The sequence below is a fragment of the Rhipicephalus microplus genome, chromosome X (genome assembly GCF_043290135.1).
Source record: "Rhipicephalus microplus isolate Deutch F79 chromosome X, USDA_Rmic, whole genome shotgun sequence".
Lineage (NCBI taxonomy): Eukaryota > Metazoa > Arthropoda > Arachnida > Ixodida > Ixodidae > Rhipicephalus > Rhipicephalus microplus.
The window spans coordinates 149580259-149593831 of NC_134710.1; the positions used below are offsets into that span (position 1 = coordinate 149580259).

General features: G+C 42.7%; 4 non-coding genes across 4 annotated transcripts; all 4 read right to left on the minus strand.

The window, feature by feature from the left end:
• Nucleotides 1-1028: 1028 nt before the first annotated feature.
• TRNAT-CGU (transfer RNA threonine (anticodon CGU)) lies at nucleotides 1029-1101 on the minus strand. Its single transcript has one exon. It is a non-coding gene; the product is annotated as a tRNA-Thr (tRNA).
• A 382-nt stretch (nucleotides 1102-1483) lies between these two features.
• On the minus strand, nucleotides 1484-1556 carry TRNAT-CGU (transfer RNA threonine (anticodon CGU)). The gene has a single exon. It is a non-coding gene; the product is annotated as a tRNA-Thr (tRNA).
• A 382-nt stretch (nucleotides 1557-1938) lies between these two features.
• Nucleotides 1939-2011, minus strand: TRNAT-CGU (transfer RNA threonine (anticodon CGU)). The gene has a single exon. It is a non-coding gene; the product is annotated as a tRNA-Thr (tRNA).
• A 382-nt stretch (nucleotides 2012-2393) lies between these two features.
• TRNAT-CGU (transfer RNA threonine (anticodon CGU)) lies at nucleotides 2394-2466 on the minus strand. Its single transcript has one exon. It is a non-coding gene; the product is annotated as a tRNA-Thr (tRNA).
• Nucleotides 2467-13573: the final 11107 nt, after the last annotated feature.

The window sequence follows — 13573 nt, forward strand, 5'->3', positions numbered from 1 at the left end:
TGAAGCCTCCCCGCAGGTCAGCCACTGTTGCATGGATACATGTCTCTGTACAATCATACCGACAGAAAACAGCAGCGCGTAAGTCTGTTCGCCGCCGTGGAGTTTCTGTGGTTGCGTCGCTTACCTGCTGACCCGCAAGACGAGTGTTCGACCCCAGCGGCCACATTTTGACGGAGACGTGATGCTAGAAGCACGTGTACTGTGTGACGTCAACGCACGTTAAAACAAAAGCAGGTGTATGAAGCCCATCGGAGCTCTCTCCTACTACGTCTGCCATAGCCTCAGGTGCTATAGAACGTGATATACCCGCGAACCAACCAAGCAACCAGCATAAAAATACGCATGTTTTTTTTAACCATCGGTCACTGATGGCATAACCTTTCGCGTTTACGTAACACGTATTCGTTTCAGTCTGATTCGGTGATGATGTTCGTTCTCCTCCAGCGCCTTCAACGGGATCTCCATGGCCACGCAAAGAGAGCCGCCCCGTATGTGATTGCAGGTTGGCTCGCGAAGACGGCGCACATTATACGCACTTGAAAACTGTAAGAGCGGGTGCATGAAATAACAGTCTTCGCTAAAAATGGACTTTTACCAGGAAACAGCGTTCAGCGGATAACTTTCGGCACGCGCAATTAGCTGCTGAGGAGTGGTTCTGTCATATGCGCTCAAGCTGTAGTACTGAATTAGAAACGTGTCCCACGGTGCAAACATTTTATTCCCGCTGTTGTGTGCTCTAGCTCGCTAGCATCAGCAGAGCTCTGTCAGCTCAGCAAAGGAAAAGCAATAATACAGATAACAAAATTGACATATATATATATATATATATATATATATATATATATATATATATATATATATATATATATATAAGGAAAGAAGTGTATACCTAAGGGCTCGTTTTTCCGTGTTTTTAACACAATAATAATGAGATATAACAGACAGTAATGCCAAGGAATGTACAGGGGAAGTTATTAACATTAATGGAATGTAAATAAGAAGAAAGAAAAGTGGATGAAAAAATTACCAACTGTAAGCAGGAATCGAACCTACGACCTTCGAATTACGCGTTCGATGCTCTAACCACTGAGCTATTACAGCGGCCCTCCCTCCATCCACTTTTTTGGGTTTATCTGTGAATTTAGAAGTAGGAGCGACAGTCAGCGCCATCTATAAGCCAAACAACGAGTGTGAAAACACTCTTATGCGCATGTTTGGCGTCACGTAGCACGTGAACTTATTATGAGCGGGCAGCTGATTAGTTGTCCCTCTTATACAACCTAAACACACCAAGTCTGCCAGTACGAGACCCTCGTTCAATGAAATAAGGAAAGAAGTGTATACCTAAGGGCTCGTTTTTCCGTGTTTTTAACACAATAATAATGAGATATAACAGACAGTAATGCCAAGGAATGTACAGGGGAAGTTATTAACATTAATGGAATGTAAATAAGAAGAAAGAAAAGTGGATGAAAAAATTACCAACTGTAAGCAGGAATCGAACCTACGACCTTCGAATTACGCGTTCGATGCTCTAACCACTGAGCTATTACAGCGGCCCTCCCTCCATTCACTTTTTTGGGTTTATCTGTGAATTTAGAAGTAGGAGCGACAGTCAGCGCCATCTATAAGCCAAACAACGAGTGTGAAAACACTCTTATGCGCATGTTTGGCGTCACGTAGCACGTGAACTTATTATGAGCGGGCAGCTGATTAATTGTCCCTCTTATACAACCTAAACACACCAAGTCTGCCAGTACGAGACCCTCGTTCATTGAAATAAGGAAAGAAGTGTATACCTTAGGGCTCGTTTTTCCGTGTTTTTAACACAATAATAATGAGATATAACAGACAGTAATGCCAAGGAATGTACAGGGGAAGTTATTAACATTAATGGAATGTAAATAAGAAGAAAGAAAAGTGGATGAAAAAATTACCAACTGTAAGCAGGAATCGAACCTACGACCTTCGAATTACGCGTTCGATGCTCTAACCACTGAGCTATTACAGCGGCCCTCCCTCCATCCACTTTTTTGGGTTTATCTGTGAATTTAGAAGTAGGAGCGACAGTCAGCGCCATCTATAAGCCAAACAACGAGTGTGAAAACACTCTTATGCGCATGTTTGGCGTCACGTAGCACGTGAACTTATTATGAGCGGGCAGCTGATTAATTGTCCCTCTTATACAACCTAAACACACCAAGTCTGCCAGTACGAGACCCTCGTTCATTGAAATAAGGAAAGAAGTGTACACCTTAGGGCTCGTTTTTCCGTGTTTTTAACACAATAATAATGAGATATAACAGACAGTAATGCCAAGGAATGTACAGGGGAAGTTATTAACAATAATGGAATGTAAATAAGAAGAAAGAAAAGTGGATGAAAAAATTACCAACTGTAAGCAGGAATCGAACCTACGACCTTCGAATTACGCGTTCGATGCTCTAACCACTGAGCTATTACAGCGGCCCTCCCTCCATCCACTTTTTTGGGTTTATCTGTGAATTTAGAAGTAGGAGCGACAGTCAGCGCCATCTATAAGCCAAACAACGAGTGTGAAAACACTCTTATGCGCATGTTTGGCGTCACGTAGCACGTGAACTTATTATGAGCGGGCAGCTGATTAATTGTCCCTCTTATACAACCTAAACACACCAAGTCTGCCAGTACGAGACCCTCGTTCAATGAAATAAGGAAAGAAGTGTATACCTAAGGGCTCGTTTTTCCGTGTTTTTAACACAATAATAATGAGATATAACTGACAGTAATGCCAAGGAATGTACAGGGGAAGTTATTAACATTAATGGAATGTAAATAAGAAGAAAGAAAAGTGGATAAAAAAATTACCAGCTGTAAGCAGAAATCGAACCTACGACCTTCGAATTACGCGTTCGGTGCTCTAACCACTGAGCTATTACAGCGGCCCTCCCTCCATCCACTTTTTTAGGTTTATCTGTGAATTTAGAAGTAGGAGCGACAGTCAGCGCCATCTATAAGCCAAACAACGAGTGTGAGCATCGAACGCGTAATTCGAAGGTCGTAGGTTCGATTCCTGCTTACAGTTGGTAATTTTTTCATCCACTTTTCTTTCTTCTTATTTACATTCCATTAATGTTAATAACTTCCCCTGTACATTCCTTGGCATTACTGTCTGTTATATCTCCTTATATATATATATATATATATATATATATATATATATATATATATATATATATATATATATATATATATATATATATATATATATATATATATATATATATATATATATATATATATATATATATACAAAGAGAGAGAGAGAGAAATTGGGGAATATTACCCAGTACCGGAGAAGGAAAACACGGCCGTTGCCGTTTTACCAACCAACACGGATGTGTTACATAAACCAAGATAGGACGCTGATAAAATGCACACCGCAGGTAAAACGAGAATAAACAAAAACAATATTATTGGACAAACTACGCTGCACCTGTAGCTTACTTGAAGAAAGAAGGAGGGAAGGAATGCATGAGGGAGAAGGCAGGGAAGTTAACCAGACAACAGTCCGGTTGGCTACCCTACGCTGGAGGAAAAGGGAAAGTGGAGTAGATGAAAGGTTTATAGATTGATATGTGGGGTTTAACGTCCCAAAACCACCATATGATTATGAGAGACACCGTAGTGGAGGGCTCCGGAAATTCCGACCACGTGGGGTTCTTTAACGTGCACCCAAATCTGAGCACACGGGCCTACAACATTTCCGCCTCCATCGGAAATTCAGCCGCCGCAGCCGAGATTTCATCCCGCGACCTGCGGGTCAGCAGCCGAGTACCTTAGCCATGTACTCGGCAATATTTCATGTTGCATTGTGAAGCATATACACAAAACGCGTGTGTTTGTGAAACATGAAAGTTACGTTCACTGCATTTCCAAGTAGAGGAAGTTCTTTTCACTGTTTCCACATGCGGAGGCGTGGCCGTGTGGTAGAACATCCGCTTGCCACGCAAACGACCCGGGCTCGATCCCTACACAGACCAAAACAACTCTGGCTCCCTCTGGGATTTAGTGTCGATTTGCATCGTTCTTGATTTTTCGGTCACGCATACGATGATTATTTTTCGCTCATCCAAAGACGCCAACACCAACACTGACCCGGGAGTTTCTGCAAAACAAGCTCTTCAACGCTATCGCGTTAAAACACAAGCGCACTAACACTCACGCACATGCATACTCACCAACACTCAAGCTCGCACACTGTACTCATACACCATGGAGCTATTTTACGGTACGAAGACCGTGACAGTAAGAAAGACGATACTTCCTTCCCTAATCACTTCTCACATAAACGGGTATGATAAGAAATGAACCAAGTAGGCTGTTTGATAATATTCACCCAAACATACGTTTTGTACGGTCGAAAGCAGAGGGAACACTGCCGATAACAATGCACTGCACTAAAGAATGATATGAGTTATTCTTTACATTATCAATCTCTTACAGTAGCTTAAGCATGAACATTAATTCAGTAAAACATGTGACATGAACGCATATACACAAGCAAATAACGCACTGAAGGGAGAATATTGCTTACCTGTAGATCCAATTCACTGCTGTATTTGGTCGGCGTAACGATCGATGCAATACGCTCGATAATTGTGAGTCCTAAACAGCTGAAGAATCAACAAGGCATGCAGCTTGTTGTAACGGCCGTTGCGTCGGTTACAACGGACGCAACGGCCATTACAAATGAGCCACTGCAAATGAGCCTCGTGGCTCATTTGTAGTGGATCACACACATTTATGGATGTTTTTGCTTACTGTATCACCAGTTGCACACCATTCACGCACAAAACACGATTAGACCCCGCACGCCATCACGTCAGGTAGAGTGAAACCTGCTTAAGTCGATGAAGCAAAGAGCAGCATCTAAGTGCAACTTCAACCGCCACACCAACCGCTTCGCATTTGAATTATCTTCCCGGCATGCACCTCAAGCTGTGTAAAGACTTGGAGAAATGACGTCATCTCTCTTTTCTTGAAGTCGTAGCGGTGCTGAAAGACGCTACATTTGTGACTCACCATGAGCTCACGCATCTATGTGCACTCACTGCAGCGGTTGTCGCCTGTTGTTTTGTGAACTTGGCGGCAACTGTTTCTTCTGTTTGCGAATGAATAGCGGTTGAGCGTGTATGGTGCAATGTTGTGACGCGACGTTCGCTGTACTTTACAGCCAGCAAATTATTAGGCAAAAAATACTACATAAGACTACAAGGAAATTCGGATACTAAATTGTATTGCCAATATTGGAATGTAATTGTCTTGCACCACACTATAGTTTTTCGATCGCATCGTTACTTTAATTTTGTTGGTTTTTGTGTGATCACAGCAATTTATCGTGTTGCCATTGAACATCTGGTGTATCTTCTCCGCTATCAACGAAGCTTACTGGGGGTGAATACGTGAGTCCCGCGGGCTGAAAGGAAAATGAATACGAGAGCAACTTAAGAAGTTGTTTATCGCGAGTACTTAACCAACACTGGGAAGCATTTTCTTTTTGTGGACATGGGCAGAAGCCCACGTCTGTTTGAAATTTATGCCACTTCTTCAATTATGTGTTTTGGAAGCGGGCTAGCTTTATTTAACTGCAGTTCTAATTCATGCTCCACCATCGCTTACCACATTATCCCGTAACTTAAAATCACTGCAGCAATGATTTGCTTTTGTGCTCTCAAAATTCGTTATCTTTATACATTATCCATTGTTCAACTGCTAAAGACAGTCTTTGATTGATTGATGTGTGGGGTTTAAAGTCCCAAAACCACCATATGATTATTAGAGACGCCGTAGTGGAGGGCTCCGGTTAATTTCGACCACCTGTGGTTCATCAACGTGCACCCAAAGCTGAGCACACGGGCCTACAACATTTCCGCCTCCATCAGAAATGAAGCCGCCGCAGCCGGGATTAAATCCCACGAGCTGCAAGTCAGCAGCCCAGTACCTTGGCCACTAGACCACCGCGGTGGGGCTAAAGCCAGCCTTTAACAAGAAAGCGTGTGATTTGACACATTCACATTGATCAATAAACTTCCGTTCCATAGTATAGGCCCCTGACGGATGAGTCATCGCACTTTTATAAGTTACAATATGAAGTTTACAATCCCCATCTTGGTGTTTTACCTTTTAAAATGGAATCCTACTGTCGTTATAATCTTTATGTGCGAGGAAAATGAAGAAACTACAGAAATGAAATTGTTGTAACAGCCGTTTAACTTATAAAAAATAAGCTACTTGCTGTTGTAACCTTTCGTAAACGTTACCATGATTAGAGTGTGCCAGTGCTTCACCATTCGTGGGAAATTTGACGTGGAAAAGAGGACCTGTCGACAGTCCCAGGCTTCGTCCTGTATCCAACGACTTAATTATATTTGTTACATTGCATTGCCAGCCCGTTATTATTGCATACTCTTTTCGCAGTTGTGTACCGTTTCTTTTTTCGTCTCGCCGTGTTGCTTCGCTGTGTGTTCCTCGTGGAACCTGTAAGGTACTTTAAACAAATTAAAAGCATCAATTGTGACTCTGGAAGTCAAGCTGGCGGGTACCTATACCGATAAAAAAAGGTGCAAGCGTAATCCCACGCAGCCTAGACTTTAACTGTGATAGCAGTACCACGGATTACGCCTCCAGTGAGCTCCATGCAGCTGGGATAACCGGACTTCCCATCTAGCCTGGCGCACCCACTCTTCTTCCTGCCCATGTTAAACTGTCCGCATCACTGTGCCCCCGGCGTTCTCGGCAGTCTTCTCGGTCGGCTGCGTGTTCCATCCGTGTTTCCTTGCGCGCGTACGTGGCGCGGATCAATTGCGAGCTTTTCTTTCTTTTTCTTCTTTTTTTTCTTTTTACCTTTCTCTTTTTCTCCCACTACCCCTTCCCCGGGTCCACCTGTTGAGGTGTCATCGTAATGATAAACAGTTACGGGCGGCACTTCTTTCTTCGTTTTCATTTACATAACCACATAGTAGTAGTACAAGGCTTGGGGAGGGCTTTTTCTCCCCAATCGGATAAAAATTGGAAGACGCTCGAGCTTCGTCTTCGAGAATGTAAGCCTGATGCGCACAATGCATGATGCGTGCGGGGCACATCACCTCGTGCTCATCGCCTTTTCAATGTCTAGCCTTTCTTCGGTTCTCAGTGCATGCACTTGAACCTACGAAACACTCGACCCTACGCAGCTGCTTGCTTTGTTGATGCTTTTGCAGCTGATGATGAATTAATATATCTGAACGCTTTGTAGTTTATTGTGCGGGCCTTTAAAACATTCATTCATTGCTCACTTCGCACGTTTGGAGGCCTGGCACGATTGTACAATTCTGTCACGAAATACTATATGCGTTAAGGAGACTATTTCCACTAAATGACATTCATTGTTGTTGTTTTTTTCTGTGCAGTTTCGAGCAACAGAGTGGATTCGTGAAAGAACAGCTGCTTGCCTCGCAAATGGCCTGGATTCAACTGTTATTCGAACCACATTTTTTGTTAATAATTTATTTCCATCTTTCTCAATTTTTCGCCCACAACCAACGACGCTGACGCCCTGATTTTCCGCAAGAGAACCTTTTTAATGCTATAGCATTAGAACTCTTGTGACTAATTAGAATATAATAGTAACAGAGTAATGCTATATAAGTAAGATGACGATTAGCCTTATTACAGGACAGACCACTGTTGGGAGGTCGCTGAGGAGGCTGTGGGCTATAGGATCCAACCGGCGTGCGTTGTCCTTGCTTCTAGTTAATTTGAACTTAGTTATTTCGTTTTGAAACAAAAAAAAATAGTTTCCGTCCCAAAATAAACAAATTTCTTGCACTCCCCTCATAGTAAACTCATACTGCAGCACCACTTGGTCGTTAGTGTTGTTGGTCATTTGCTCTCGACTCAAGCTGCTGGTTTTCTCGGCAATATGCCCACGTGACTGTTGTGCGCTACCGGCTTGTGCTTTCACCTGAGAGAGCTCTATAGAACAGCCCGCATACGTGACTGGAGAAAGTGGCGCCTGCAGGAGGGGGGGGGGGGGATGTCGGTATGTCACGGCATCATGACGCTCCGAGGCTGCTATGTTGAGCTATAGAGACAATGGAGTGAAACACGCTGTTTGTATGTTCGTGAGCTACGTCCTTTATATAGCGTGCGGTACGAATTCAGCTAGCACTTTACGGCCGCCAACTTCAGTCATTCTTAGGCAGTCGTTTCCGCATTCGACCCTCGCTTCAACGCAGCGAGCTAAACTGAGCGGTAAGTGAAGCGTGGAACGTAATACTGTCCTTCCAGCGGAGCGTTTCTTCTTGAGGGAGGTTTATTTAAGACCGGGCCTTTAATATACAGCTCACAAGTCCTCAGAAAGTCAGCAAACGAGCACCCGGGCTTCTGAAGTGTAACAGCAAGGGGAGTTTTTTTTGTGTTATTTTTTGTTATATTGATGCTACCAGTGTCTTTACCCCTGCCGTTATCACCTTCCACCTCGCTTGTTCGAACGTTTGTTCACCGGGGTGTATAAAAAATTCTGACAAAAAAAAGAAATAGTAAAAATCAAGAGAAAAAAGATAGCCGATTACCGGCATCGACAAACAAGAGTAGAAATAGCCGTGGATTCGAAGGTGGGAAGAACCAAAGCATGGGATCCGGGACACATAACACATCTCTGCCGTGTCGACCGGCATACTTCCCCGCTCTGCAACTTCGGTGCCTTCCTTGAAGCAAGACAGAATGATACTCCCGTTGGTAAAATTAACCAAGATTGGTTCGAAAGAACATTTACTGTGGACGCCCATCGTGGAATTTTGCTCAATGCGGCATACGCCACTTATGTCTGCTATCTGCAGCTTATTACTATTATTTACTTTTTAAAAAGACAGTTTCATACAAAAAAGCAGCATAATAAAAACAATGATCTGCTTCCGCCGGAGGCATCAGTGTTGCGAGATTATGGGATAAAGTCATTTGAGAAAATCTCTAAGCTTTCAAATACAGCTCATTAACAACAAAGAAATAATTGCATTTTTTCTTCTTCAGCGATGATCAAAAACTAATAATTTTGCTGCATACCTAAAAGAAACATAATATTACTCATGGATTCGGACACAAATTACAAGTTCGAATATTTAGCACGCTTGAATGATACATCAGATGCAGCTTCAAGAACCTCTCAAATTTTACATTCGTTCACAATGCGTTTCTTTGCAAACGAAAATAACCAGGTCTGCAAGGCAGGTCATAACAAAAAAAATTCATTATGTTATACGAATTAATTCGGTAAAGAAAAGTAAATAAACAATCATAATAGGTGCCAGGGTTTACCGTTCCAAAATCACCATATGTTGATGAGGGGAGCTGCGGTGAAGGGCTCCAGAAATTTCGACAAATCCGGGTTTTTTTTAGCGTGCACGATAATCTATTCAAATGTGCCTCTAGCTCCTTGCGTCCATTGAAATGAGGTCACCGCAGCCAGGATTCGATCCTGTGACCTTCGGATGAGCAGTCGAGCATGGTAAACATATACATGCTACACTGAGCATTTAAATTTCATGTCCTTATAATATAGCATCATACATTGCCAAAGACAGCAAGACGTTTATTGAACTATTAAAGATAACCCCTACTATATTAATTTTCTTCTCTGAAATAATTTAGCAAAAATATTGTGCAACTACGCGAAAAGCCTAGGACAAAAGAACGGAAGAGACGTTTCTTACGTACTTTTCATCATGTCTTTCCCTGCGCTGTCACCCAAAATCAAACTTAATCAAATAGACAAAATGCGAGTCCTGCTGAACAATTTACTCCGCGGCTTTCACCATTACTGTGTCGTCCACTTATCGCTTATCTTATATGAGTAGCCTTACCACTCTGATTACTACCATTTTTACCAGCATTAAATTTAATAAAGCATTCGTCGTCTCTTGTAATGTGTCCAACGTCCTCTTTGTGGTCTATGGAACATTTTACAAGTTGTACAATCTTTGCCTTTATGAAAATAATATCTACTATGCCATACAGTTCCCATTGTCCTGATTCTAACCTTGATAATCTAAAGTTTAGTCAAACCAATTTTTTATGTAATTTCTCTAAGTTTTATTCCCCTTACCCCCTCCCCAGTGCAAGGTATCCTACCAGGCTCAGCCATGATTAACCTCCCTGCTTTTCTTTCATCATTATTCTCTCTCTCTCTCTTTTTATTATTCTCGGTATCACTGGGAAGTATGCCTGCGCTGTTCTTACTTGCGGAACTTGGTGTTTAACACAGTGAAAATCAAAACGAAAATGTTACATAACTTTCGTGCATGCCATTATGTAGGCGTTTCGGGAAAAAGTGCCCAAGACACAAGATTTGAAAAATTGTGAATGCTCACTTATTCGGAGAACTCCACCTCTGATAAAAAGTTTCTGCCTGTAGTATTTTGGTGACCTGAATAGTTATCCTTTACACTAAAAATGACATGGAAAAACGCAACAGAAAATCAGAAGGAAGGAAAAAAAGAGGAGGATGAAAGGCAAGAATGGTAACCAATTTGGCGTAACCGGTCTGCTATCCTGTGATGGTGAAAGGAACGGAGGGATTAAAAAAAGAGAATAAAAAGAGGGAGAGCACACACACACACAACGTCACATAGGAGAGCGGCGCATTGTTTCCTCTCGTGCAAGTTTGTCGTTCGTAGGAATTTTAACAATGTTTTGGTTGCGTGAAATCTCACGCGGGTTTGTCTAGATGACATAAGAGGATAGTTATTAGCGACATCGGTCCGTTGTTAAGGCCAGCGAGAGCGATTGCGAGTGATTGTCTCTGCACAGCGACAGTCTCTGTTAGCGAGGACAGTCACAGAAGATATGCTGCACAGTCTCCTCATTACCGCAAGCGTCGCAAAGAGCATCATCCGCCACGCCTATTCGAAAAGAAAATCACTTTGTGAAAGCCAGGTACGTAGCCAAGAAAGAGTAAGGAGGGTGCTCCCCTTCCCCCCTTCCAAAATTTGCATGGAGGGGTGTGTTTTACTGAGAACAAGTATTGAAAATAGCAGTTTTTCAAAGCCTTCAACAAATGCACCCTCTTTTCCACGAAAAAATGTATTGCCTGGTGAAAGCTATTTTTAGTCATGACCGGCATAAGTGGCCTCCCTTCGGTGGTGTCTAGTTGGTATTTGAAACCATCACAAAGAATTCAGTTGGTGTTGCCGTTGGTTTTCGCTATTCAGTGTGAAGTGCGAACCATTCGATAATTCGAAGCATGGGTGCAGCATCAGACCTGGGAATGGGTATAGACTCTTCCTTATTGCCTTGCAAAGCTGACCAAGTAGCTTGATCGGCGTGTTCATTGCCAATCAAGCCACAGTGACTTGGGATTCATTGCAATATCGCTTCGCGTCCTTTCTCAGATTACGTATGAATAAGGTGTCTGATCTTGAAGTGAAACATAGCTTTTGCAGTGGAGGCCGAGTCCCATAGACTTGTGTCCTCGAACCTCATGTACGTAAAGAGGGAGATGGCGTACGTCGCATACCCTACTGCATAAAGTGTGTGCCGCACCCATTCATGCAGTGATGTCCTGCATCTCTCTTGCGTCGAATATGACCATGGTCGTCTCGGCACGTGTACCTAAGTCTTTGTGAGCTCCAGGGTATTGGAATTATTTCTAGCGAAAAATGTCTAGGCTTTGCAAGCCCTTACCTACGATATATGCAACTGATTTTGAGAGAGGCATAAATGGTCAAAAAGGGCCTGTTCACGATGAACGACACGTTATGCAGGACCGGGACACGAAATTCTTTTGCAACTCAACACTGCATATTTTGAGACATCACTGTAGCATTGCAAAGGAGTGCACGTAAAACCCGTTTGATTGATAATTGGCACTCTAGAATAAAGAAATTCTAACTTTAGGCAATACTGAGATATAACTTTGAGGCAATCCGAGAAAATTTTGTAGGTAAAGGGCACTCCGAGAATGTTTCGACCACTCTTGGCCAACCGTATACGAGTGCTTCTGCATTTCGCCCCCATCGAAATGCGGCCGCTGTGGCCGCGAACCGACCTTAGCCCTTGCGATGAGCAGCGCAGCGTTGCAGCCGTTTAGCCATCACACCTTATCATCATTTAACGTGCAGTTAAACGTGCCAGAATCTTGCCTGCAGAAAATGGTGGTATCGTTAGATGTTATGATGAGCATAGCTGACTAGGACGGGTTCCATTGTCCCCCTCGGTCCTGCAGGATGACAGACGCATATGACATGAATCTAGACATGCCTCAGCATGTCGTAATGAACTGCGAGTAGTATCTCAACAAGATTTCCAGAATTCGAAAGCGTTGAGATACTAAGCGGATGGTGTAGTCAGAAGTCAGGACAAGCACGAAATTCAGAGTATTAGTGAAAAAATTGGGAAGATATTGATACCATCGGGTTAGTTACAGAAAAAGGTGAATAATTCAAAAATATTTATTTGTTTTAATAAAGAAAAAAGAACAGGTAGAGGTAGGCTTAACGGTAGAACGCAACAGATGTAATGAAGCCTGATTATATCAAACAGAAGTTATGTCTTCTCTCCTTCCTCCCCTCCCCCCGTTATATATTAGGTCGGCCACAAAAATCATCCTAAAAATGAAACGTTATGAGCGGGCGTATATAATTAACGTCTTAGACCTGTAGCGACGTGAAGGATTTGTGGTGGCTGCCATGACCCAAATGAAACGAAATCGCGAATAAAGGGCACATATACCCTCCCCCTTACATGACATAAAACTGAAGTAAAAAAAAAAAAGGCTGGCCAACGCAGTTTTCGCGAACGCTGCAGCTAGACCATCACCCATTTATGTCTATGTGTTGCCGGCCGTAAACTTGGTTCAGGAAGTGTACATGTCATGGTAGCCTTTGTATATGTAGCTTTGGGTTTACACTTTTATGCTGGTTACGCGGCCGCATTCCAGTGGAGGTGAGAAGCAAAAACACTCGTGCACTCAAATTTAGGTGCACGTTAAAGATTTCCAGGTGGTTACAATTAGTCCGCACGTGTCCACTAGGCTAGCCGCATAATCATATCTTGTTCCTGGCCCGTAAACTTCAAGAATTTCAGTTTCCTTCTTGTGATTCCCGATTGTCTCCATCTCTATTCATTGCATCGACCAGCAAATTACGTCCACCAATTTCATATCATCACCCATTCCACATTACTATCCCGTATTTTACGGCACTTCTCTCTGCTTTAGTGCCCAACCTGTTGACCAAGACGGTCAATTATTTCATATGCGTATTGCCTGATTTGCCCAGGTTGGTTTAATCTCAAACCGAAGTATAACACCAGCTAACTGTGCTTGCTTTTTTATGGACATAGCCGATATACCATACTTCTTAACAATTTCGTTTTATTTTGATTTATTTTTAACTTGATTTTGATTGATTTTTACCAGGAATTCTATCATCATCACTCAATTAGACTCACCAGTTGCGTCTGGGAATTCTCAGTTCATTACTGCAATTACGCCCGCGTAGACCCACACACTTCCAACAGCAAGGATTGGTTACACGAGCAACACTAAAGGTGAATT